The 24,440-nt window shown below is 47.7% G+C and overlaps 1 protein-coding gene across 4 annotated transcripts in view; it reads right to left on the bottom strand.

Moving 5' to 3' along the window:
- Window positions 1-23,105, bottom strand: part of BOC (BOC cell adhesion associated, oncogene regulated) — a 53,706-nt gene extending 30,601 nt beyond the window's left edge. For 2 of the 4 annotated variants that reach the window (XM_053971252.1, XM_053971254.1), the window contains exon 1: window positions 11,317-11,684. The gene's annotated coding sequence lies outside the window, so the exon portion shown is untranslated. Of the gene's footprint in view, window positions 1-11,316; window positions 11,685-22,975 lie in introns of those variants that run through there. The other 2 variants (XM_053971253.1, XM_053971256.1) reach the window with 2 other exon arrangements.
- Window positions 23,106-24,440: the final 1,335 nt, after the last annotated feature.

Below are 24,440 nucleotides of genomic sequence, written 5' to 3'. Positions count from 1 at the left end.
TGTGATGAGTTATTTGCTCTGGAGTGTTTTCAGTTTTCCTCACAACTGCTATAAACTCAGCTGATGTGCAGCAACAAAGTCTTGCCTTTTTGAGGCTTTGCTATGGGACAACACTAAATCTTCATTATAAGAAATATTTCAGAGGAGGCAGCAGGAAAGGGGTGACCCACTGACACCAATATGATGTGAAAACACACCTTCAGTCTCAGAAGCAAGGGATTTAGTGCACTGTATTACTTGCCTGAAGCATTCTCTCTTGACATATGAAAACAACACTTGCTTTATCATTCCCATCACAACTAAAGCTGGAGATCAGTGTCAATGCAGTCAGATGCTGTATTAAACACAGAAGAAGAACGATCCCATGTCCTCTACACTTCATACCATTGGGTAGAAGAGTTAGTTACTTTAGGATGCTTGATACAAGCACTAAAAATATTTACCTGTCCCTACCTTTTTGCTCTTTGGACAAAGAGGAAAAGTACGCAACAGAGAGCTGAGAATAAGTGAGAGTGTATATCTGGGCAAGAAAAGCCCAGGGAATGGCTCTGCTGGCAACTGATGCAGTGGGACCCACAGGATGCGTGGCAAGTGCCAGCTGACGCAGCTGGCTCTGGTCTGGGCTCCACCACACTGAATCCTACATCAACATGAGCCGGGCCTCAGGTTGTTCCCTCCCTGTCAGCAGCTGCAGTGGAGGAGGGCGCAGGGAGCAATGGGCAGCTCCCACCAGGAGCTGTCATCACACAGGCACAGATGTGCCTGTGGGTAGTTTACATTACTCAGGGCACTGCTTTTGTTTTTCCCTTCTCATCCTTTGCAAACAAAAAAACCCCAGACCTTGAAATCTGATGGAGAGTCTAATTGCCTCTTGGGTTACGGAGAGGTCAGAGAGAAGGCAGGCCCGGCAGATGCAAGGGAAGTGATGCTGGGCAAAACCCCTCAGAGATACTAAAGGGAAGTGTGGAATAAAGGTGACAGAAAAGAAAAAGCAGGAAAATTAAATTTAGATGAGAGGGTCAAGAAGGAAGAAATAGAGGAGTTGGGATTTTGGCAGATTTCTTTATGTTGCATTTGTCCCCACTGCTTCAGGGCAAGGACATGGCAATGCCATAGCTCACCTGCCACATGTGTATCCAGGCTCAAGTCCTTGTCCTGTTTTCCTCTGAGCAGGGGCTGTCACCTCACACCATCACCTCTCAAGCAATTCTCCCTCCCTAGCTTACAACTCCTCCACTTAATTTAAATGTGGCCTGCTCAGAATAGCAGGAAAACCACTCCTGCTCTCCACCAGAAACTCCTTGCTACTCTAAGACAAAAGCTTAATCAACAGATACACTTTCGTAGCATGCCCTGGTCCCAGTGAAATGGCATTTTTCCATGGGGATCCCAAATAGCATGCTCTTATCCAAAGCTGTTTTCACTCTGCATTGCTTCCCCAGCACCTCTTGAGGAACACACAGAGCCAACTCTCACTCCCTGACTACAGGACATCAAGATGTTGAACAGAACAATCATTTTGCCACTGATGTCGCAGCAACGCTAAAAAACCCCAAATCCTAGGCTACCTAATATCACCCTACAGCCTCTCTGCAGTCAGAGCAGTGGTCAAGAATGGGCAGGAAGACCACAAATCACGGCAAAGGTGTGACATGGAGCTGCCCTGAAAAGACCCATCTCCATTTTATTGTTTCTGTCACATGATGGGGTCAAGCTTGCAACAGGACAGACAATAAATATCCCAGCATCCATTCATGCTGGTAACCACCAGCTGAAACACTCTCTCTCTGTATAACATGAACCAAAGCACAGAGGAGTGGTGGACAAACCCCACCAGTCAGCATCTGCATGGAGCACAGCAGGAGTGCTCGGGGAGCAAGCACATTTAAGTGTCTGTCAGCTCTGGCCACCTGCAAAATGAGACTCAGAAGCTCTTGTTCACAGAATAGATCACAAGCCAGTCACAGCAGCTATGACACTTTTTAAGAGCAGCCTACATAAGCCTACCTTTAAGTAGCAAACTAAGAAAAAAAAATCCAAATAATCTTTGTCTAGGAACAATAGAAAAATCTTGTCCATGTCCAATTAGAAACAGTAATAGAGTGAAACAAATACACCAATAAAAAAACCCCAAACCACAAACCAATAAAATCTACAGAAACTGCCAGTGACACTGTTAAGCCTTCCTTGGGGGAAGCTGCTATGGGGAAATTTTCCTGTTGGCAGAGCAAAGATTTGGGTAGCTTTCCTAGGCTCTGAACCTTCCAGTGTGTACTTGAAGAGCAAGGGTGCCTACAACTGCTGCAGTAAAAAACTGACCAAGCTTATCATAAACCTAAGCCAGTGGTACAGGAGAAATACCTGCTAAAACAACACATCCTCTGGATTATAACAGAGGACTTGATTCTACTGCCACCAAAATCAGTCTGATCTTTGCCATGACTTCAATGGGAGCAGGCCCAGAAACTGCATTAACAAGCACAAGGCTAGTTTAACACAGTTGACATCAAAATCCAGAAGAGCACACAAAAGAGACAGGACAAAGTACTTGCCAGTAACGGCAATACAAAGTTTAATCCCCAGATGGCTGGCTTTAGAGACATCCCCATCACCACCATAAAGAGAAACTGCCTTCTAGTTTGCACTCCTTTCAGTAATGACTTGTTGCTGGGATGCAAAAGAGCACAAGCCCATTTTTCTTGTCCTTTGAAGACGGTATTTAAAAGTTGGGGATTTTTTTTTCTTTCAGAAATTTGAGAATAAATGTGAGTTTTTACTCTCCATAGCTGTCACTAAATTGCTTTTCACTAACAATAATAATTTTCATTATGGGAGCAGGTCACAAGCCTCTAGAACTCTGTGCTGGGACAAATTTCCCCTGGAAGATATGTCACTACTCCAAAAAACACAAGAGGAAGCTCAAGGCTAGCAAAACAAAGGGATAGAAATGATTGTCCATAGAAAATGCTCTGGCTTGTGCCAAATGCCTAATGTGGGGACTAGCACCGAGTGCCAGAACTCAGATGGCCTGAGCCAGAGCCCTACTTTGTGCCATGATCAGCAGCTGCCACGCTGCTCCAAAACCCCATGGGGCCCATCCTGAAGTGAAAAATCATGGGGGACACACTCACAGTGGGGTCTCAGGATGGGTGACAGATTTCCCCTCTTCCCAGAGACAACAAGGAGATGGCTGCAATGTTTAGACTTTTTAAAAGGTTGTGTTTGCATGTGATTTGCCCCATTCATCACCACAACAATAAGCACACCTTTCCAAAAGTGATGGTCCCGTTGAGGACAGTGAGCCAAACACGGCAGGAGATGAAGCAAGACCTCAGGTCGCCCTGCACAGACAGCTGGGCAGGGCCAGCATAAGGTTTCTCCCTGTCGACAAGAGGATGCTCTGTAATGAAAGATGGCAAAATGCTGCTGCCTCAGAGCCTGGGAAGGGAGACTCACCTGCCTGTGCCCCAGCCAGCTCCTAGGACACGCTGGCAAATGCCACAGCCGGGCTTGTCAAGCAGCAGCAGCAGTGCCCGTCAGGGCTGGGAACAGCACAGACCTGCCGCTGGCTCCCCACTTGTCACTCCCACCCATTCACACTCGAACCCACGCTGGAAGCACGAGCTCAGAGCCCAAGGCCCCTTCCCAGGCCTTTCACACAACAGGCATCAGCACCAATTCCAGCTGTAAAGTTTGCTTTGCTTGACACACAGTTTACTTTCTCCATTCCCCTGCATCCCACCCCTGCCACTTACCCCTCACTCCAAAAAGGCTCTCTCAAACAGGCTTAAGCTTTAAACAAATAAGGGCTTGGCAAGCAGCAGCCTGCTCCCGTTTCCCTCCCCACCAGCCCTGCTCTCCCCCCACCGCCTCCACCTCTGAGCCGTGGCGCAAGCGGAGCTGGCGAGCGCTGTGCAGGCATAGAAAACAAACACGTGGAGCAGAGCCAGCTGTGAAGCTGGATTTGGCATACGCTGCTTGCAGAATGAATAAAAGCACATGGGAGAAGAGGGAACGGGAGAAGGGGGACAGACTGGGGAGCCGGGGGTGCCCTGGGCTCAAGGGGAGAGCGTGACTCCCTTATAAAGCCCTGGCACATGCATGCTGCGGGGTCTTGTGCCCTGCGTGGAAGTGGAGGGGGAGACAGTCCTACAGGCACATTTCCTGAGCTATTTGGCATCACAATTTCCCACCCCTTTCCTAGCAAGCCGGACTCTTCTTGCATGTGCTTGCCCTCCCTCCAAAAATTAGTGTGTTCTGATGCAATACGTGAAAAAGAAATGCACTTTTACGCCCCAGGGCATGCAATTCTCCCCCTTTCTTTCTTAGGGTTTCTATTTCCCATGTACATTATGCTCCAGGGCCCCACAGCACAGGAAACCCTGACCCACTGCCCCATCACCTCGGCTGAGATTACATATGTTGAAGGTCCACATTTACATTACTCTCCCTCCCAACTGTCCCTTTCTGGAAGGGTTTCAGACAAAATAGTCCTCCTCTTAAACCCAAGCTCCCAGGAGATGTTAACTCAGGTATTATTTATTATTCTGCCTTCATCCATCTGGTCTAGCCATGGGAATGGCACTGGAAGGCTTTAGGAATAGATCACCTATGGCCTTACATCAACATTGGATCCATGCAGGTTTTCCTCCGTCTCCCAGTCATCTCCAAGCAAAATGAAACAGAAATGTATGCACTCTGCCTGGTTTGGGGCAGATTCCAGCGATTTGATGTGGTTTGCTTGTGGTTTCCACCCAAAACCATAAACCAGCCCAGGTTTGCTTGGAAGGTCCTCAGCTGTGTTTGGAGGCTTTAAGAAAAGCAGCAGTGTCCTACCTGGTCTTGGACCCTGTCCAAAACAGGCCAGCAGCTGGATGGATTAACAGCCTGGCCTGACCACCCAGACACCTGCAGACATGTTTTCACAAGTCTCATTACCACCCCTGAAACACAGTAAGGACTTCACCCTCTCCGGGCCAGGCATGAACACTTGTCCCTCAGCATCGCTCCAAACCACCAAACTGACGACAAGAGACAGTATTTGGATAGTTTTCTACCTGAGAACTACATTATCTACTACAATCACAGGCAAGGAAGGTAACTACCTTGGAGAAATATTGCAATTGCTTTTTTGTTTTTGGGTGGAATTTACTGAGACTACAAATAAAGCACTGCTCAAAGCCAGCCATCCCACTCCTATCTCTTTCCCTTTTGGAGGTAAATTAGCAAGACAGAGAGGGATAGAAACTCATAGTCTTGGAGGTTATGACACCACATTTCTGGAATCTCCTCCTCTATTGGACAAAATATACCCTTACCCTGTGTCTCAGCTTTCCAGGCTGCAAAAACAGGAACAGCAAACTCCAGCTGGTACAAGCAGTAACGAGATGAACATGAGTCAGACAATTTCAGATTCTCATATAAAAAGTGCTAGACAGGTATGCAGTGTTATTATCTGAACTGCTTCCTGGTAGCCCCAGGATTTTTGGATTAGTAAAATACAGATGTCAGCATCTTGGGGATACTGCCTGGGTAACCAAACAGGGAGGGGCATGCTGATTGCAACAAGGGGAAAATATGAATTTGCACCTCACACAAAATATTGTGGTTAAGGGAGACAGAGAGATACCATTAACAAAGAACAGGATAATTCATTGGGGTTTGTCAAACTAAACTTTCTGTAATCAGAGACTTCAGGGAAAGTGTTTGTCAAGCAAACATTCAAACATCCAGCTGCCAAAAACTAAGTAAACAGAGAAGGAGAAGTAGCAGAGCCAATGTGGCACCATTTGCAAATACTCAATGATCAGCGGTCACAGGCCAACTGAGCCCATCAGCAGGCACTAGTGAAGCCAAGGGGATGAACTACTACAGGAAGACTCACCACCAGGATGGACAAACAATGAGTAATTCACACCTTCAGAATGCTTTCACCTAGAATAGGATTTGCAGAACTGGGCAGGTGTGAGTACAGCAGTCTGTGTGGTTCAGTGGACACCTTCCTGCACCACACACATGCAACCACCTGGGCACGTGAAATAAAGCCAAAGTCCAGGCTGAAAGTAGTCCTCCAAGATAGTGAGCAATACCCAACAGCTCTGGTACCATGCATTTTAGTCCCACTTTACCTAAGAGCCTGCAGTGGTATTTACTGTGCTTATGAGGAGCCAGAGACCAGGGCCAAACATCTGAGAGCAAACCAGCTGATCCCAGCCCTGTAGCCAAGGGTGCCTAGTGGCACTGGGCAAGTGAAGGGAAACACTGGTCTCTGCTTCACACCTAAGTGCCTATCCATCAATCAGGGCTTCCCTCCCATGGTTCACAAGACTGCTGGACAAGGCACCTGGATGACTTAAGGGATCCAAGAAAATGGATGAAAAATATGCAAGTTTAGACATGCTGTGCAGTAAGGTGTGCACATGGAATTTCCAACCAGGTCTGCTGACCTCCCTGGGAAAGCATTCAAGATTGAACATGTCAAAAATAAAGCTGAAACCCATCACAGGCAATCCTACACATGCATCTTTTGTCTACATGCCCCTATTCTTCTGCACCTCATCCCAACAATGACACCAGAGTGGCATTATACTAATTTCCTATAGATCAGACCTCTCCTGGCTGTCTAAAAGAAGTGTAAGAGACACAGGGCATGTTTCAAGGCCAGCATTGGATGCATTGCTTCTCTGTTAGCCACTGGCCATGGATGCACCCACAGTAGTGTTGGTATAACCATTTCTTGGCATGTTTGTGGCCAGCTGAATTCTGCACAAGTGATCAAAAACTCTTGTGCTGCAAAGAGAAAGTCTGTGGTTCTGCAGCCCAAAATTACTGACACCTTGGTACCTAGACTGCGTTTATGTTCAGGAGGTTCACAGGGGGGTTAGTTAGGAAAGCTGTCATCCTCCTAGCTAGAGAAGGACTGGTCCTAAAGAAATAGAGGCTTGCAGGTTTAGTTGTGGTGAATAGTGACTCTGTCTGACTTGACACAAAGGGATTTGATGCAATTTATGCATACAGCATTGGTTCACTCCAACTCTGAGGGAAGAGGGCGGCCTTCCACTGGAGAACCCCATCCAGATTTAAAAGGCTGAACCTCCATACTTACAAACAGCCCAGTACCACAGACAAAAACCTTAGAGGTGCTTTTCATCAGGAGATAAATTACCTCCTCTAGAGTCCTGATGTAAATGCTCCAAGTATTTGTAACCTGGAAGAGATATTAATGAAGAGGCAGAGTTGCTTTAACTTTCCCTTCTCTGTTCCCCTCCTGTATCCTCACCCACGATTTGCTACTGTGCAAGAGCCCTTGGGCACTTAAATCAGCAGCCTACACACATGATGCAATATTTAAAGCCCAAGGAACTATAAATATGGCAGTAAATTCATGCTTATAGAGGTTTCCTGCCCCCCAAACCCTCCAAACTTGCAATTTTCTCACATGGGAGACTGGCTCAAAGCAGACAGGAGGAACCAGTGGTATGACCAGCCAGTGGTCCCCAGCACAGCCACAAGCTACCTGGGGCTTGCTGCTGTTGTAGTCCCAGCAGTGCAGGGCTCCTTTGGTCACAGGACAAGGTGTTTCCCAATCATCACAAGGCAAAAGTGCTCCCTGTCCTGCAATGGGAACAGCTGAAGCAGAGTTCAGCACCATCCCAAATCTGACCAGGTGCTTCTGGCAGGGCAGGAGATAGCACAGCAGTAACCCCTGTAAGGAACATGCTGATCTCATTTTTCCAACCACAATCACACTGGTGTTGGACCCTCACTCATAAACAAGTGCAGACTGTTCATCCACTCCTTAGGGTTTCCAACAGGAGAACAAGCACCTCAGACCACTGACAGCATTTAGTCACAACAGCAGACTTTGGCTTGAGACCATTCACATCACCCGGGCCACATAACATGACACCATACCACTTTTGATCCAGGCCTTTGCTGTCTCCCTGGATGGCAGAAGTGGGTGAACAAAGGGTTAAACCTGGTATAGCCTCAAAAATCGCTTGTTGCTTTCTGAAGCAAGAACATCTTTGGCAGGGTCCCCATCTGGGAAATGACATCCCGTCCCCCCCTTGCGTCCCCCTGAACTCAGAACAAAGCACTGCACTGCCCAACATGCTCCTCCACTGTTTTCATCTTGGTCCAAACGCTTCTTGCGTTTCAACTTCTGCCAAAAAGAAATGCATAAAAAAATATAAAAAAGGCATGTGTGGGGCAGGGGGAGAGGAAACAGAAAGAGTAGAGGGAAGTCATTAAAACCAAATCTTGATTAGCTACCAGTGGTGGAAAAAGGAAGCAGGGGAGAGGAGATTTTTCTGTTGTGATGTGCATCTTGAAGCTGAAACCAGTAGGCACAGAGGAGCCAAGACTTCTCCACACAATCCTCCACCTGGGACCAAAATTAACATGCTTTGCCTTTCCAGTCTACTATGTGCCATGCCATCATCATCATCATCGGAGGAGGAGGCATCTGCTTCCTCAAAACTATTTCTGCCAATCACCACACACATTTTTTACCACTCTCACAGCTGTAGCTCTCCCAGAGTTCCTGCACCCAGCACTGAACCCTACTGGCACAGGACTGGAGGATACAGCACAGCTGGCCTGCCCTTTCCACCTTGATATCAAACACAAAGGTTTGGCCATTGCCAAGCCATAGGGAATCCTAGAGGAAATGAGCCTGGAGAAGATGGCTTGTGCATGCTTTGTGGACAGGCTGAATGGGCTAAATGGGGAGTCCCAGACTGGCTCTGTCTCCCAAAAAGACAGACAGAAAAAATAATTTTTAAAAAATGAATTGGCTAAAGAAGCATTTAAAAGCAAAACAAAAAACCCAGTCTGGTTTGTAGTCTGTAACAGCTGAACCCAGAAACATGCAGAGCATGTTTTTTGTTCCTTCACTACAAAAGCCCTTGGTTTCCCTTCCTCCTCATTCCAGCATTTCCCCATCGGGGGTGTCAGAGACAGTTCAAGGCCTCCCAGTACTTCAGACAAAACTGGGTCTTGCTGCCCTGAGAACAAGTGGCTGGGATCTAAGAGATCTGGGGAGATTTGGGGAGCTGAAGAGCTGCAAAGGCTAAACCTGCTGCCCCTGGAGGATGGCCAAATGGTCACCATCCCCATGACTTGCCACAGGCCAGTGCTTCCCTCCAGAGTTTGGCTTCCCAAAGTGTGACTTTGGCTCGCAGGCTGCACGGCTAGGCCACTTGGATTCCCCAGGGTTTGCCTGTGCTACAGCTGGTCCTCTGCAGCATGTCAAAGAGAGGGAGAGATTAACTCCTTTTTTAAGTATCTCATTACTGTTATATTTTTAAACACAGCTGGTTGAAAATTTTTCAGCAGAGCCATAAATAAATAAATACTTTGAGGAAATTTCCTGCGATCTGAAAACTGACTGGTCTAGCCTTTATCAGATTATGTTCCCTCTCCAGTATGCATAAGCTCCACTTGCTTCTGCTTTCTCTCCTGTAAGGACCAAATCCATTGAAACATCAATAAAATATCAAGATTTCACTGCCTGTACTGTTTAATATTTTAACAACCACCCTCCTGACCAGCACAGCAGTCACATATTCATTGTTGTCCCACCTGGTGATTTTTAATTTTCCTTGCAATCAGAGGTGTCACCTGCCAAGACCCAAAGATCCAGACATTAAAAATGTATTTCCTAACCCTGTCTGCAAAACACTTCTTTTCCTGCTCTTCAGGAGAGAGATGACAGAACACAATCAGCTGGGAATGTGATGTCTCTGATAGGCTTTCCTCTTTCACAGATCCTTCTGCTACAATGCCTCCATCATAGCTAGCTTGGTTTAGAAAGCAGTTTCTACAGCTGAGGATAACAGTCAAAATCACCATCTGTCATGAAATCCTACATAAAGTAAATAAGAAAGACAACACCACCCACTACCTCCTATTAGCAGACTGCTAAGGAAAGCAAACAATCACCCACTTCTGAAGATGCCCAAGACAGGAGGAGCATTTCTCTTCCAGTCAGTCCCTGCCTACCTGTGGCAGACAAAGCCTGTTTAGGATTGTCTGTACAAGAAGCTGCTATTACATAAATAGCAAATAAAGTTCAACTGAGAAAAGGTGTCCCAAGTGTGAAGCTCTGCACATGGGGCAATGGAAATACTTGCTCCAGAAAGGCTGCCTTTCTACAGTACTTCTCATTTTAACAGGATGATTCCGATTTAAACCCTCTTCAACCCTGAAAGAGATGGCTTGGAGCTCCCAGCCTCCTTACCCAAATGCTAACCCACTCCTTGTAGCCCAAAAAAGGAAATAAATTAGTGAACAAATCATTTCCAGTACTTCTTTTCCAGGCTATTGTTATGTGACTGCATTTGGAAGTAAGAGAGAAAAAAAACAAATACATGACTGTGGTCAGAGTCTGGCCTAGAACAGGGGAAGGAAAAAAAAAGAAACCTCAAACCCCAAACCCAATCCTTGTTTTATATGTTTAGTAATTTTTGGAGAAAACTGTAAGCAGTAAAAAGACCAGGAATAAACAGTGACACCAGCTCCTGGGCTTTGGGGGTGACAACAGGAGATTCTAATCTACTCTTCCATCTATCAATGTATTCTGCTCAGCCTAAGACATTTTTAAAACCTAAGTCTAACATGCTAATAATCTAATTGAAGAAGTCTAACTTGTCTTCTGTTGCAAAGGACTAAGAAGCTTTTGTGTTGTGTTTTGCTTTATCAGTTTAGAATGTTTTTTCAATGCAGAAATCACCTTTGCTTGAGAGGTTTTAGTAAACGTTTCACAGAAAAGATCAGATGGCCTTCTCCAAAGACTCACACAGCAGTGTTATGGGAGGACACAGCAAACTCCTGATATTTGCTTGTCTACCAGGAAATACAAATCTAGAACTCTTTGGATTTTCCAAAAATCCTTATATTACTTTCCAGTAAAGGAACATCAGGGGTATTAGATTCCTTTATTGTACAGAGACTGCTTTAAGAACTCAGATGCACTGCAAAAGCCATCCTCTGCCTCAAGGACACATTTCTAATTGCTTACAGGGACTGTCAATGCTTTCTTTGAGAAGGAAAATCTGTGACTGTCCCATAGCACTAAATAGCCCCAGAAAAACCTTCCACTGTTCAGTGCAAAGTCATCTGTAGATCAGCTCAGGCAGTACCTACCCTCCAAATTACATAAAATACTGTCACTTGCTACAGACCACAACTGCAGCATTATAAGTGGGAAGGAATAAGGTCTTTCCCCTCCCTCTCACAGCTGTGAAAACTCACCTATCTAAGGGAAATACAATTTCAGAATTACCATTAGGGAAATTATTCACCATTTCTTACCTTGGAAAATATAATAAATTCTTTCAGGAAGAAAAGCACTCAGTTTTGTGAAAATGCTGTTCCATGACTTTAGATCCAGTTGTGCAGCTGGCATACTTTGCCCTGGGATGGGTAAAACAAGCTGTTCTCATATAGTCACATCCACAATGTGCTGCAGGATGTAATAGTTCTTCATGAAACAGATAAGCTATATAAACATAAAATTTTAAAATGGGACAGAAGGCAGCTTCAAGAATTCTTTCTGCAAGCACAACAGGGAAACAATTATAATTTCCCTCTGCATTTCTTGCCAGCTGAAGTTTTTCTGTTTCTCTGCTTTACTTTGCCGATAACAAAAATCTGTTGGGAGCATCCTGCCCTGTGCAAGAGAGGAACACATCTATTGCAGCCTTCGGGGCTCTGTACTCAAGCAAAGCCTCTGGAGATCCTCCTCTGTAACAGCCACAAATAAACCTCTGCTGGTCTTACCTATCGACTACAAAATTCTTCCATGGAAAATCAGTCTTTTTTTTTTGCAGCCCACAAGTAGTTCAAGTAGTTAAGGAGACCTTCAGAAAAAACACGATGAGCCTCTAGCAGAGACGATCTCTTGAAGTCCCCCATATATGTCTAAGGATCTTTATTTTAGGGTCTTCCTTCCCAGCTCTTGACTGCTACCAGCTTTTATTCACATATTTCTTCAGCAGAAAGCTCTAGAAGCCCAAATCAGCAGGCTCCAAGGTAAAGCTGACCATCTGTGGCTCATTAACAGCTTTTGATCCTTTTTGGCCTGGTTCCTACATGCCCCTTGCAGATGCTGGCACCTCAGCACACACCATGTCCGCTGCTTCCCTGACTGCCTGTAAGGAGACAGGTCAGCATAAAACCCTCCTAGCCTGCAAAATGCTGTGAGATCAGAAATGCTGGTGGGGACTTCAAAATGTTGCCTTTGAACCCTTGAGCCCCAATCCACCAGCTGAGGGGAAAGAAGGGAAGGGGAGGCACGGATCTCACTTGGAGGACGGCATTTCTCCAGAATAACCTGTGGGGAGGCAGCAGCCCTGCCTGTGTCTGCAGGCAGCCACCGTGCCCGGGCAAGGGCTCCCAGACCTGCTCCGACACGCAGCACGCTGCGCTTGCCTTGGGTCGGCGAGGGCTGGGAGCACCTCTGCTGCAGTGGGCTGGTGCCTGGGGAGGCACCCCTAGTCGTTCCTTATCAGCCTTCTCCAAAACAAGTAAGGGCAGGGGCACCCAGGATACAGCCCAACAAGCATTTCTCAGCCCCGGCAACTGCTGCTGGCAGCACTGGGACCTCAGGCAGAGAAGGGAAAATTAAAGACAGAAAACAGGGAGAAAAGGGGGTGCAAGGACCTGGCAGAGGCACCCACATCCTTTGGGAGGCAGCATGCACACAGGGAACAGGGCCACGCTAGAATCCTCAGCTGCAATCTTGTTCTCCCTTCTCATTGCGAGGTCTGAGGCAAAACTGAAAGGGGGCTGTGTGATGGGAGAGAGGAAAAGATTATTCACAGTAAGCATGAGGAGGGATGGGCAGCACAAGCCCATTTTTAATGCCTTTTCCATCCCATGCCCTGTCTAATTCAGCTGGACAGCAGTGAAGGCAGCAGCTATGTTAGGGCCTCTTTGCAGTCTTTCATGCACAGGGAGTGACCTGGGATCAACAGAGAAAAAAAAAATTTAACTGTGCAGCTGTCTGACATCTCCCACCACTCTTCCACTCCCAAGGCACTGACTGCAAGGGCACAAAGCACCTCATCTGAGATCTCTTCTGTAATTCAATTATTTAGCTTGCAGAGAGCAGATCAAAACACTTGCCAAATGGAGGAGTCCTACTACAGATAGGCTCCTCTTCCTGCAGAGTAGAGCAAAGAGTCATCCCTTCACTTAAGACACAAAGAGCCCCTGGCAACACACAGTGCCATTAAAAACAGTATGTTTCAAAGCATTCCTCTGAGCAAAAAGCCTCTGACTGCAGTTCAGGCTGTTACTCAGACAGCAGTAGGGCATGGCCATGAGCAGCCCTCCAAGACAGTTTGCCTGCAGCTTTTTGCAAATAGGTACCAGAAGAGGATGCATCTGAATCCCCACTCATTTCCCCAAACAGTGCTCTAAGTCAGACAAGAAAGGAGGGAGGAAAGAACCTGCTCAGGTTTCACTGAAGCAATCCTATCCTCCTTGAGAGAGAGCTCCCAGTTAATGCATCAAGCCAAGTTTTGCTCGTGTCCGGTCATTGGTGTCCACACAGCTGCTCCTTACTGGGCTGCCTGTGCCTGCAGGGGTCAGATTAGCACTCAGGTACCCCTGTATGTCCCCAGACACCGGCTCAATGTGCTCAGGAAGAGCAGCTCTTTGTAACCCTGCTGTCCCTCCCTGCTGTTCCTGCACCTCCTTACAGTGTAAGGTACCTCTTTGCTGACCTGAACATCTCCTCTTGCACCTGGGCACAATACAAGCCACGGACTTGGACTCAGCAGCATCTGTTAGAGCTTATTCTTGGCTTGTGCACTGCAAGGCAATGCCTCCAGAGCAGGAGAAGTACAATCCCAGACCCCCTGTGGAAAGAAGGCATGCAATATTTATGTAATGGTATGGTTTAACTTGAGATTGCACGCTGCAAGCAAAACACTGTTGTTACACTGGCACTCTGCTCTTCCAGCTACCTTTCACAGCATGATGCCGCAACTGAAAACCGGCTGACAGGAGAGAATTAAAGACAGAACTGGCTCCTTTCCTTTCCCTTCAGCCACAAGCTCTTGCTCTCCACCTGCAGCTCCCAAGCTCTGCAAGACCGGCTGCCTGCCCCAGTGTAAGACATGCACAGCAGCAGGATGGTACCAACACCACCTGCAGTGCCAAGTGCCCCTTTGGGAAATCATTAACTGGAGCACATGTAGCCACTGATGGGAGCTGAAGGCTAAGGAAGATGAGACTCTGCTATGGACAACTCGCAGCTTCAAGGCGGACAACTTTCAATCAAGGTTTACTGACACTTGACTTTGACCTCTACTGAGCAGGGCACGGTGGAAGATGGGACATGGAACATGAGACTGACTATCAGTCTGTACTTAGCTGCAGTCCTGACCTGCCAAGTCACTCCAAAGCACACATGTCCTTTTCATGCTCTATTTTTATCTCCTCTTTCACATTTGCCTCAGTGTTTTGAATGGGAGTGCAGGAACAGCCTCACACTACAAGTTAACATGGTATCTCTCACAGCTGTGTCCCAACCTTGGTTAAAACTTGTAGACACAACTGTAATACAAATAGTAATTCAGGTTTTGGAATATGGTGATGCGGGAAGATGGTATAGCAGGCCTTTCTCAGGCTTTCATCCAGAGAGTCAAGAAACCTGTACTTATCTTCAGTGCTAAAACTATGCTAAAACTGGGTTATACTCACATTTTTGTGGCTGATGAAATTTGCAGTTGTTTGCTTGGTCACTAGTTTGGGAAATTTTTTTAAAGGTGGTTCTTTCAAGTGGCTTAGAGGTTAGGGATGTCCAAAGCTATCCCCAGGGAGATTATAGGGTCAGGCATCAATGATAAACACAAGCTGCCATTTACTCTTGATGTTGGTCTCTTTGTGCTCCTATTCCCTTCTCCCCAAACCTGCAGCCCAGGCAATTGTGAGGAAAACAGGACAACTGTATATTTAGCAACTATGTTCCTGCCTAAATTACTACATGATGTAAGTAGCAGACCCTTCCTTCCAGAAAAGACCACAGGCTTCATGATGCCATCAGCAGGATCCCACAGCCCGTACTGCACATTTCCCACCAGCCAAGCACAGCCAGCTCGAGTAGGAGCTGGAGTAGACTGGTGCCCGTCCTGTGAGACACAGGGCTGGCTCGTCTTGCTGTAGCCTTGTAAACCTGATCACTCTTCCTTAAGGCTTCCTGAAACTGGCTCCATACCTCCCTACCAAGAGGTGAGTAGGATCAGCAAATACACCCAGGCTCCAGCAGCTCCAGCTCTGTACCTTTGTATGGACCTCCCCTTCTCAGTATCCATCACCAAACTAATGGGTTGCATGGTCATCTAGCATAGTTGATCATGAGCCCAAGACCTTCCTCCTCTCTGCTGCCTGGGCAGCCACTTCTGACAGCATCTGGAACTGGGGTGACAATAGCTAAACTACTCTTGCAACATTTACAGCACCTCAGGCACTCAGAGCAGCAAGGTCCTCAAAGGCAAACAGTCCTGGCATAGCCCTGGACTCTTTCTCTACAGAATTACAGAGTGTTCAGGCACAAGCTGGCAAGGAACCAGGAGCTCAGCTCCTCATCTGCTGGAAAACAAACATCTTTTCCCTTCAGGCCAGTCCCAGACACCCCAAGGGTAAAGTCAGAGTGACGAAAAGTGATGATGGACACATCTAAAGCAGCTGGCGTGCCTCTCTGAGGACCTCTTCATGCACCAGCTTCTCACAAGCTTGTCTCACCCTACAAGCCTCCAGCTGCAGAAGTGCCTGACAGCTAAAAGCCTGATACCCTGCTTGGCCAGCTGAGGGGTACAGAAGCCCCCAGAGGGACTCAAGAGCTAGCAGATACCAAGCCCTCCTCCTGCAAGGGTCCCACAGCTCTGCTGTGGTCTGGCTAGCCATGCCCAGAAGTTGTTAGTAATGGGGTGTTCCTCACTGGATTCAAACCCCATTGCAACTGGGTAACTGGGGCCATCTTGCTCTCTTTCTGCCCAGATGACTCTGGTTTAGAAACTGCATTTCAAGTGCTTGCAAGCCAGGATATGCCTGAATAACCACTTAGGAAACAGGGTCCACTTCCATGCAGGAGAAGGTGGTCAGGACTAATCTGGGCAGCTGTTACACTGGTGACAGTGGGACCGTCCCATAAACTCACCAACGTGACCCTGTACTGAAAAGTGAAGAGGGGGAGCTGGTCTCAATGCACAAGTCTCATTGACTCCCCACTGCATCATCAAAGTCTGCCCAGGTGTTTTTGAAATATCCCACCCTGCATGTTTCTGAAAGCATCTCTTGACACTGGAACTCAAATCCAACCCTTCAATCTGACAGTGCTTGGGTCTGTTAAACAAGCAGCTTTCTTCTGGAGAAATAAAACACAAAAACCCTATGGCCATCACCATTCAGGGGTCCCAAAGAAATCTCTCACTGACAGGAGCAGGCTCTAAAGAAGCTGGATCAGCCAGTCCTTTTTACCACCCATGGCCAACAAATAGCAGGAATCTTCCTGCTCCAGAGGGGACTGCCGTCCAGAGAAGTGCTGGAACAATGAAATTGCTCTCCACATCAGCTACAGCTCAGGGAGCAATTTGGGACAGAAGACACTAGATTAAATTTCTTCAGCATCCAGAACACTATTGGCTTCCAAATAATTGTCTATTTGTGTGTGTGCATGCACAAGAATACTCGCTCCATGGTCTGTCTTTGTGCCAGCATACTCCCAGCACTGCGACTCTCTAGGGACAAGGCCCATACTTGTATTAAATCTTGGCTTTGGCTCCCAAACACTAAGGTTTCAGATTATGTTTTAAAAAACATTTTCTCTGGCAACTGGGCTGTTAATGGATGTGATGTTTTTGCTCTCACCTCCTCCCCACCTTTAAAAGCTTGGCATTAAAGGGCTTCTTTGAAGATAAGGCCAAATTTTCAATTTAAGGGGAGGAACTTCATAAAGTAGATTTGAAGGGATGGAGAGGAGGAGGGGGAAAATAAGAAAAACAACCAACCCTGGAGCCACTTAGCCTGTTGAGATGTACACTGTACAGCACATAGGATTACAATGGCCTCTCTGTACCACCACTGCCTGGAGCCAGAAGTTCGCTGCAGCTGCACTGCTGCTACCTATGCGAGGCTCCCCGAGGGTCACGCTCAGAGGGCCTTTGCTGTAGCTGCACACCAGCCTGCCCTCCAAACCAAAAGCATCCTGCAGCCCCTACAGAGCCCACATCCACCCAGCAAGCAGGGGCACACGTACCCAGAGGCAACCACAGGAGCCGTCCACTGGGCTGTCAGTGCCAAAGGAGGCTCTCTGCTGAAACCAGCTGTGGTCCTCCTCCAAGAGGTTTTTGAGGGCCAGCAAATCTGTGGTCTGTCGATCTCTAGCAGATCCACAACACCACAAGGAGGCAGGGAAGTGACATTTAGTTTTGCAGGTGGAGAGGTGAGGCAAAGAGCAACTTGCCCCAACTTGGGGAGAAATCTGTGGTGTAGAGGAGAATCAAAGGCAGCTGCCCTCACATCCCAGGCTTGCGCCCTAAAACACTGGCATCACTAAGCAAGGCGGCTGCTCTCCCTAAAAGTACCAAGATAAATTACAGTGACATTATCAGAAGAAGCTGAATTTTGCAAGTAATTGCTGTATTCCAGGCCAGTGTATCCATATTTGAGGTGTATTTCTCAAAGACTACCTCAGTATGTTTGTATTACCACAGGCTTTCTAAACCACACTAAACTCAACACATTAGTTCACAGGGCTCTGTCTAACCTGTCTTTCTGTCAACTAAAAAGAAAATAAAAAGTAACCTCATTCTGGTATTTGAAAGCTGACAACACAGTTCTGATAGGGATCTTTACACCCTTTTCCCCTGCACACACAATTTAAAGAACAGCAGAAGGATATATATCTGAATGCAGACTGATGCACAGTCTTCAGATATAGAAGCTTGTTCAGACTTGCTGACATTACAATCAGTGAACACATCCCTGCATTTGGCAGGGCCCTGGGACTATGGCTGTGCATGAAAGTACAACGCGCTAGCTAATGTCTCTGCCAGAGTGGACCTGAGAGAGCTAAAATGGTATTGCCACTGCAGGGCTCAGGGTGAAAGATTTACTGCCTTTGCCAGGCACAGAGAAGTTAATGAAAAATGATCGCTTTCCAAAACACCATCTGGCTTTCACACACACATCTAGAGACACCACAGCCCAAAACCTCTGCAAACTTGACAACGGTGGGTTTCCATAGGGCCAACATGCTGCAGTGTGGTGTAGATTTCACCCAGCAAGCTTCCAAAACTCTGCACAGGCACAAAGTGTAGACGCCATCCTCACATCTAACGGCTGCTCAGCGAAGATGACTGGACACAGGGCAGCAGCCTCTCAAGAGCAGCTGAGCAGAAAGCAAGGGTAAAGTCTGGCTCTCACCTCTGTGCTGGCACACTGCCCACAAGGAGGGCAAAGGAGCTCGAGCACATCCCACACGCTCCCTGGTGCACATTTCTCTCCATCGATGCCACTAGAGCCAAAATAAATTGGCACTGCCTCTTACTCAAGAGCTCCTACAACACACAAAGGCAGCCCTCAGAGCCCCTCACAGGTAGCCAGTCCAGGTGCTCTGCTACTAACCCCATCAGGCTCCCATCCCAGAGCTGAGCCTCCCATCCCATTTGTCCTTTTGCAAGGAAGAGAGGCCATTTTAATAAAAGGAGCATGTAACATCCTCGGGGTAGGGATCTATTGCTCCCTGTTTAAGCAGAAAGCTCTGCACTGCCTGCAGCAGCTCTGGGACTGTGTAAGCACCAAGTGGTTTCTTTTCCCTGCAATAAATATCTTTCTGAGCTTTTCAGCCAACTTGCTTCCACTGCATCCATACTCCTTTTGTCTTAGCTTCCCATGGACACTCAGACAGCTGTGTTGCTGGAGCACACGCTCCTGTGGAGAGATTTTAGAAGACTTATGTACAAATATGCATACAAAGCAAATTTTGAAAGCTTCCCTTTCTGCAAGCATTCCTTCCAGAGAACAGGCTTCAAGCACTGTGTTCAGCCAATGAAGCAGCAGATATGATGTTGTATGATTCAGAGCCAAGAGGAACTAAACCTAGCATCAGGAAACAGAAAAAGATGCATGCAATACCTTACGTTGAACAATTACCCAAAGTACATTTTGAAACCTGAAAGACGGTATTTACCCCCATTCCACCGGAGGACCTGCAATTCATTTAGTCATTATTTGCCTTAAATTGTTCTTGTGGCCTAGGAACTGGAATACATAACAAACTCTTAAACTGAGACTGACCACAGGAGCACCAGAACATACAGCAGCAGGTTTTTTCCCTCAGGATGTTTTCAGTCTAACCAGAAACAGGAAGTCTCCAAAGATTTTGCAAGAGAACTTTTTCCTTGTGGGATATCCCATCCTAACTGCAAAATTCATACTGCAAATTTTTAGCCCAGAAGGTAACAGTTTAAACCAAGAGATTTGCAAGCCTTGGTCTGTAACACACCAGCAGTAATATATCAAAGTCACCTCTGCACATTAAAGAAGTCCAAGGGAATTTTGCCTCATGTCTCTGAGGCACTCGGAATCAGCTATTAAAACAAACAACCCACCATTATTTACTGCCAAAAGAACTTTTGTTAATCTGGAGTCACCTTGGCCTACTGCTGTTGCAACACCTTGCAGGCTAAAGAGTGACTAAACTGAGCCCAGGTGAGCTCAAGTCTCTGAAAACCCACCTGCAGGCCAACCTGGGCTAAAACAACCAGCGTGGTCCCCAACACACTTTTCCCTTTCATTCCTCCCCTGCTTCAGGAGGCACACAAGGCGGGGTGCTGGGAGACAGCCTGCTTTTGCCTGGGAAGAGAGTGATTTTGGAGGCACGGAGGTGCCTCTCCAGTCCTGTGGCAGTCCTCAGGAGGCTCACCACAACAGAGGGGGTTCTCCCCAGAGCACCTGAGTTCTGCTCTGAGAGACATGAGGGTTGGGTACAGGTCAGCTGGCAAGACCCAACATAGACAGTAATATATGCCACCCCCCTAGCACTCAACCCATCAGCACAGGGTCCAGTTCCATTTTCTGCATGGGAACTGTAAGGCACAGGGCTGTGGAGAAAATTCAAGCTCACAATAAGGCATATGCATGGGCTGAAGACCCAGCCCAAACACCTCCACTTCCCAACACATGCTGCCAACTGAAGTGCCTTTCCTGTCCTGTCACCCATGTTCCCTCCCACAGCCCACGTAGAAGAAGCAATAGTTGTTTTTTCCCCTATGCTTGTTACCAGATTGCAAGGTTTCTGTGCTCCTAAGGGCATGTGGTTCAGGAATAGGCCAGGAAACACTGGCACATAGATCTGGTGGTGTTTCAGTTAAGTGTTTCACTAACAATGACAAGAAACTACAAAAATTCAGGTCTGCCCTAAATTAGTAACTTTTCTTAACTGAGGAAAGGTAGTTTCTCCTCTGCAGCACTGGGGAGTACAGGGACAAAGCAGGCTGCTTGCTTCATAGCCCCGCCCGTGATGCTTCTTGCTCGGCAGGAGGCTCTAGCTGGCTCCCAAAGAGGCAATTCTGCTGACCCTAGTAAGCCAGGAGGAGCTGTACCAGCATCATGAAGGTATTGCAGGGCTGTCAGTTTGGTACTGAAGATCTGGAGGGATCTGTCTGCTGTTACTTTTGAGGCTATAGCAGAATTTCAAGCAGCGAAGTGGCTGAGCAATGATTCACCTGTCCTTCGATGGAGCAAAACTCCAAGCCAGGAGTCTCACACTCTGAGGGCTGGAAAGATCTCTGCAAACACCAGACACTGGGTTTCACTTTGCAATCCCAAAGACCCTCTCGGTCTGTGCTTCTGTATCATGTCAGTAGAAGGCACAGAAAAGCTTTTTTCTCAAGACTGCAGGGATACACAGAACTCACACAACTTACATGTTAGTTTGGAGCACACACATGCAGAATTATGCAGCTCCAATGCTTCTTCATTGTGCCAAGCAGAGAAGAAATGTGTGGATTCAGCTACTTGTACTTGGCTATCTGTCAAATAAAGATCCTGTGGGGGTGTGTGTGTATGAGTGGGAGAAAACTGACCTTGCTTTTCCCAGCTGCACTGAACCTCTGTGCACCGTTCAGATGAACCTGCCTCACATTCCCCAGCAGGAAGCAGGGAGGACTGCACTGTATCTGACTTCAGCCCTCACAGCAAACACCTACTGGGACCTCTTCTGCTTGGTATATGTAGGATGAGTCCCTGTACCTGAAGGGGAGAATTAAGGAAAGGGCATGGAACAAAACTCCATTTACTTCTTGTAAGAAGTATCATGCACCCAGCAGGGAGCTCACAGCTCTTCCTAATTGTCCTATTTACTTCAGAGGATCCCCACGACTCCTAGCAGCATAGTAATTTATTTCACCTTTGTTTCTTTAGGTCATTTAAATAAACAGAATAAATCTTCACTGCAAACCCATGATGTGTTTCTGCTGAAATCCTTCCCCAAGACATGAACCTCAATATTCAACCCATTAATTCAAAGTGTCTGCCATATAATTACATTGGCATAAATATGGAGGAAACCTCCTCTTAATCGTAGGCACACTAAGTCAGTTAGTTTCAAAAGAAAACTAAGATAAAATTCTACTTACAAAATGCCCACAGTCTTCTAATATTTTCCATGGTAGTTTTTTAGCCCATGGGAAAAGAAATGTTAATGGCAGATTGCAAATGGACATATCAAAAAGACACTATGGTAGTAATGTAGAAATTAAGAGAATTGGGCACCAAGAAAAACATTTAAGACATGCTGGGAATTACATGCGGGTGCCAAGTGTGTGTATGGATTCCTGTTATCCCACTCACATAATGCTGCAGAGAGGTCAAGAGAGTTTCCTTAAAACGAGAAGGACAAAAAAAGACCAACTTTAATAGATGTGAACTGCTTTTCACACAATGCCAGTGAAATAACACTTGGGGTACCAGAATCAGGCAGGGAAATGCCCAAAGACAGATTTGTATTAAGTACTTTCTGCCAGCCAGGGGTATTGGTTAAAGTCTATTATTTTCCAAAGTAAGTATTAGTATCTTCAGAGCACTTGAATAAGTCTTGTTTGGACACGGCTACAAATTCAGCATCCCACTTTCTCCCCAACACATTTTCTATTTACAGTCACCATCCAGACGATCTGCCAAAGTTGCAGTCCAAGCAGGGAGGCATGCGTGCACAAATCCTGCAACATCCCACTGCCAGGCAGAAAATTACTTCCCCTGACCCAAATCACTCCTCATCCTTGTACCACGGTTAAAAACTGTACAGTCACAGAAGAGGACAAAAATTCTACTAACAGATGGACTACCCACTCCCGCTTTTCTTGGCAGCAGCAGCAGCCCCTTCACAGAGCACAGACCGAAATGCCTTCGCATCTGCCAGACAGCTCTTGCCTGTAAACTCCCAGCAGCTTTTGACAAGAGTTGGAGCAATGGAGGATGGATCTGCGGCTTACTTTGCACAGCTTCTCCTCCTCCCTCACTGCTCACCGTGCCTCCTCGCCCAGCCGGCAGTGAGGACGGGGCAAGGTCGTGGACCAGGCTGCTAGGGAAGTTCCAGGCGAGCCCGGGAGCACCGCGGAGCGTGTGCGTGCCCGGGGCCCTCCATTAGTTGTGGCCGAGCCGCCGAGGAGGAAGAGCTGGAGAGATACATCCGAGCCCCCCCCACATCTCACCTGCCTGCACCAAAACAAGCCCGGTCCCGGTGGGGACCAGCGGGTTTCCGCTACTCCCTTGTCACCAGCGTGACCAAGGTCCCTAGGCAGACCCCCTTTCTCACATCCCCACACTAACTTCCCGAACTCTGCCGCTGCCTGAAGATGGATGGGGCGAAAGCCCTGCGCCCCATCGCCCGCCACCACCGTGCGTCCTCCCAGCCCCTCGCCACGGCCACCAGGCCCGGGCCCCCTTCTCTTTCACTCACCGCGGTCTCCAGTGGAGCAGGCGGGGGGAAACACAAAGATACCCCAAACGAAGGGAAGCAACAAAGAGGTTTACCTCCAGGAGCTGGGAACTTCCAGGCCGGATCTGCGGGGAATTCACTATACACACACACACACACACACAGAAAAAAAAAAAAAAAAAAGAGAGAGGAAAAGAAGGGGGAAAGGCTGCTTTGGGGGGAAGGGGAAAGTGAGGGGACCCTTGGTCTGGGGGTGGTGGTTGTGCTTTTTCTGCGGGTTGGAGCTGGAGATGGGGGGCCGCGCTGAGCTCAGGCGCGGCGGGAGAAGGAGGAGAAGGAGGAGAAGGAGGAGGGAAAAGGCGCCGGGATGCGGGAAGCCAGACCCTCCATACGGGAGACGGCTTTCGGATGACTGAACTCCCAAACAATTCCCTGCTCCGGCTACTCCAGCCCCAAGAGCCTCCCTCCTTCCCCTCCCCCTGAGGAGGAGGGAAGAAGAGGAGGAGCCAGAGAAGGGAGAAAACTCCCAGTAAAACCCTTTTCCCAAGGCAGGCCGCGGCCGAGCCCCATCCCCCGGGCGCACCCTCCGCCATCCCCCCAGCGCCGCACAGCGGGAGCCGCGGGCCCCCAGGGCCGCTCCCCGCCGCCCCACGCTCCCGGGCCGGCAGAAGCGGCAAAGTTGGGACGAAAAGTTTGTTGTGGGCGGGGGAGGCGGCCCCGCTGGCCCGGGGTGCGGGGCGAGGATTGTGGGGCCCCGGGCGCGGGGGTCCCAGGCTGGCACCGCACGCTGGGGCGGCACCAGCGGCTCACGGAGCCCCCCGGGCGCCCCTCCTGGGCGCCCCAGCCTCGGCGGTCACCAGCTGTAATAAATACCAAAAGGATGAAAAGGTCTTTTCTTCCAGCCATCCCTTCCTAGCAGGTGCTTGCTCTCACGGGAAGTGTCTCAGATAAAAATGTTCAGGAAAACCAGTGACACCACTCCCTGAGATTAAACCCTATCACTTCCTCCTCACTGCGTGTCCCTGCACCAAAGAGTGAATTCATGCCCCAAAACTTAAATTTACCCAGAGGTGCAGGGAAATCTTTGGTTTTTCAAGGCCCTTCAGAAGAGATTATCTTGAAACAAATCTGTCACTGAAAGGTCAGGATAGGTTTCTCACATTTTTGCAGTGTACAGAAGAGCATAGATGACAAACATAATCTGCAGTTTCTAAATGTGAAGTCCTTCAGTCTTCAAAGAAGAAGGTGAGAGTTGATGTTTTTCATCATGTCATCACTGGGTTTCAGAGTTATTCCTTCTTAATGGCACTTCAGGAGTGTTCTGACCTCCTGGTTTACTAATTTCTCATAAGGATGATGAAAAGGATTTAGTGGTTTTTTCTATTTGTATTTGGCGTTCTTACTTCCTTGGTTTATTACATGGGTACTGAAAATATTAAACCTGATTTTTCTGTAGGGTTTTTTGGGTTCCAAGGGAGTGTGTGAA

The sequence above is a fragment of the Vidua macroura genome, chromosome 2, assembly GCF_024509145.1.
Source record: "Vidua macroura isolate BioBank_ID:100142 chromosome 2, ASM2450914v1, whole genome shotgun sequence".
In the NCBI taxonomy this organism is placed as follows: Eukaryota; Metazoa; Chordata; class Aves; order Passeriformes; family Viduidae; genus Vidua; species Vidua macroura.
Note: the sequence above shows the minus strand (reverse complement) of the source record. Positions and strands in the feature narration are given on the sequence as shown.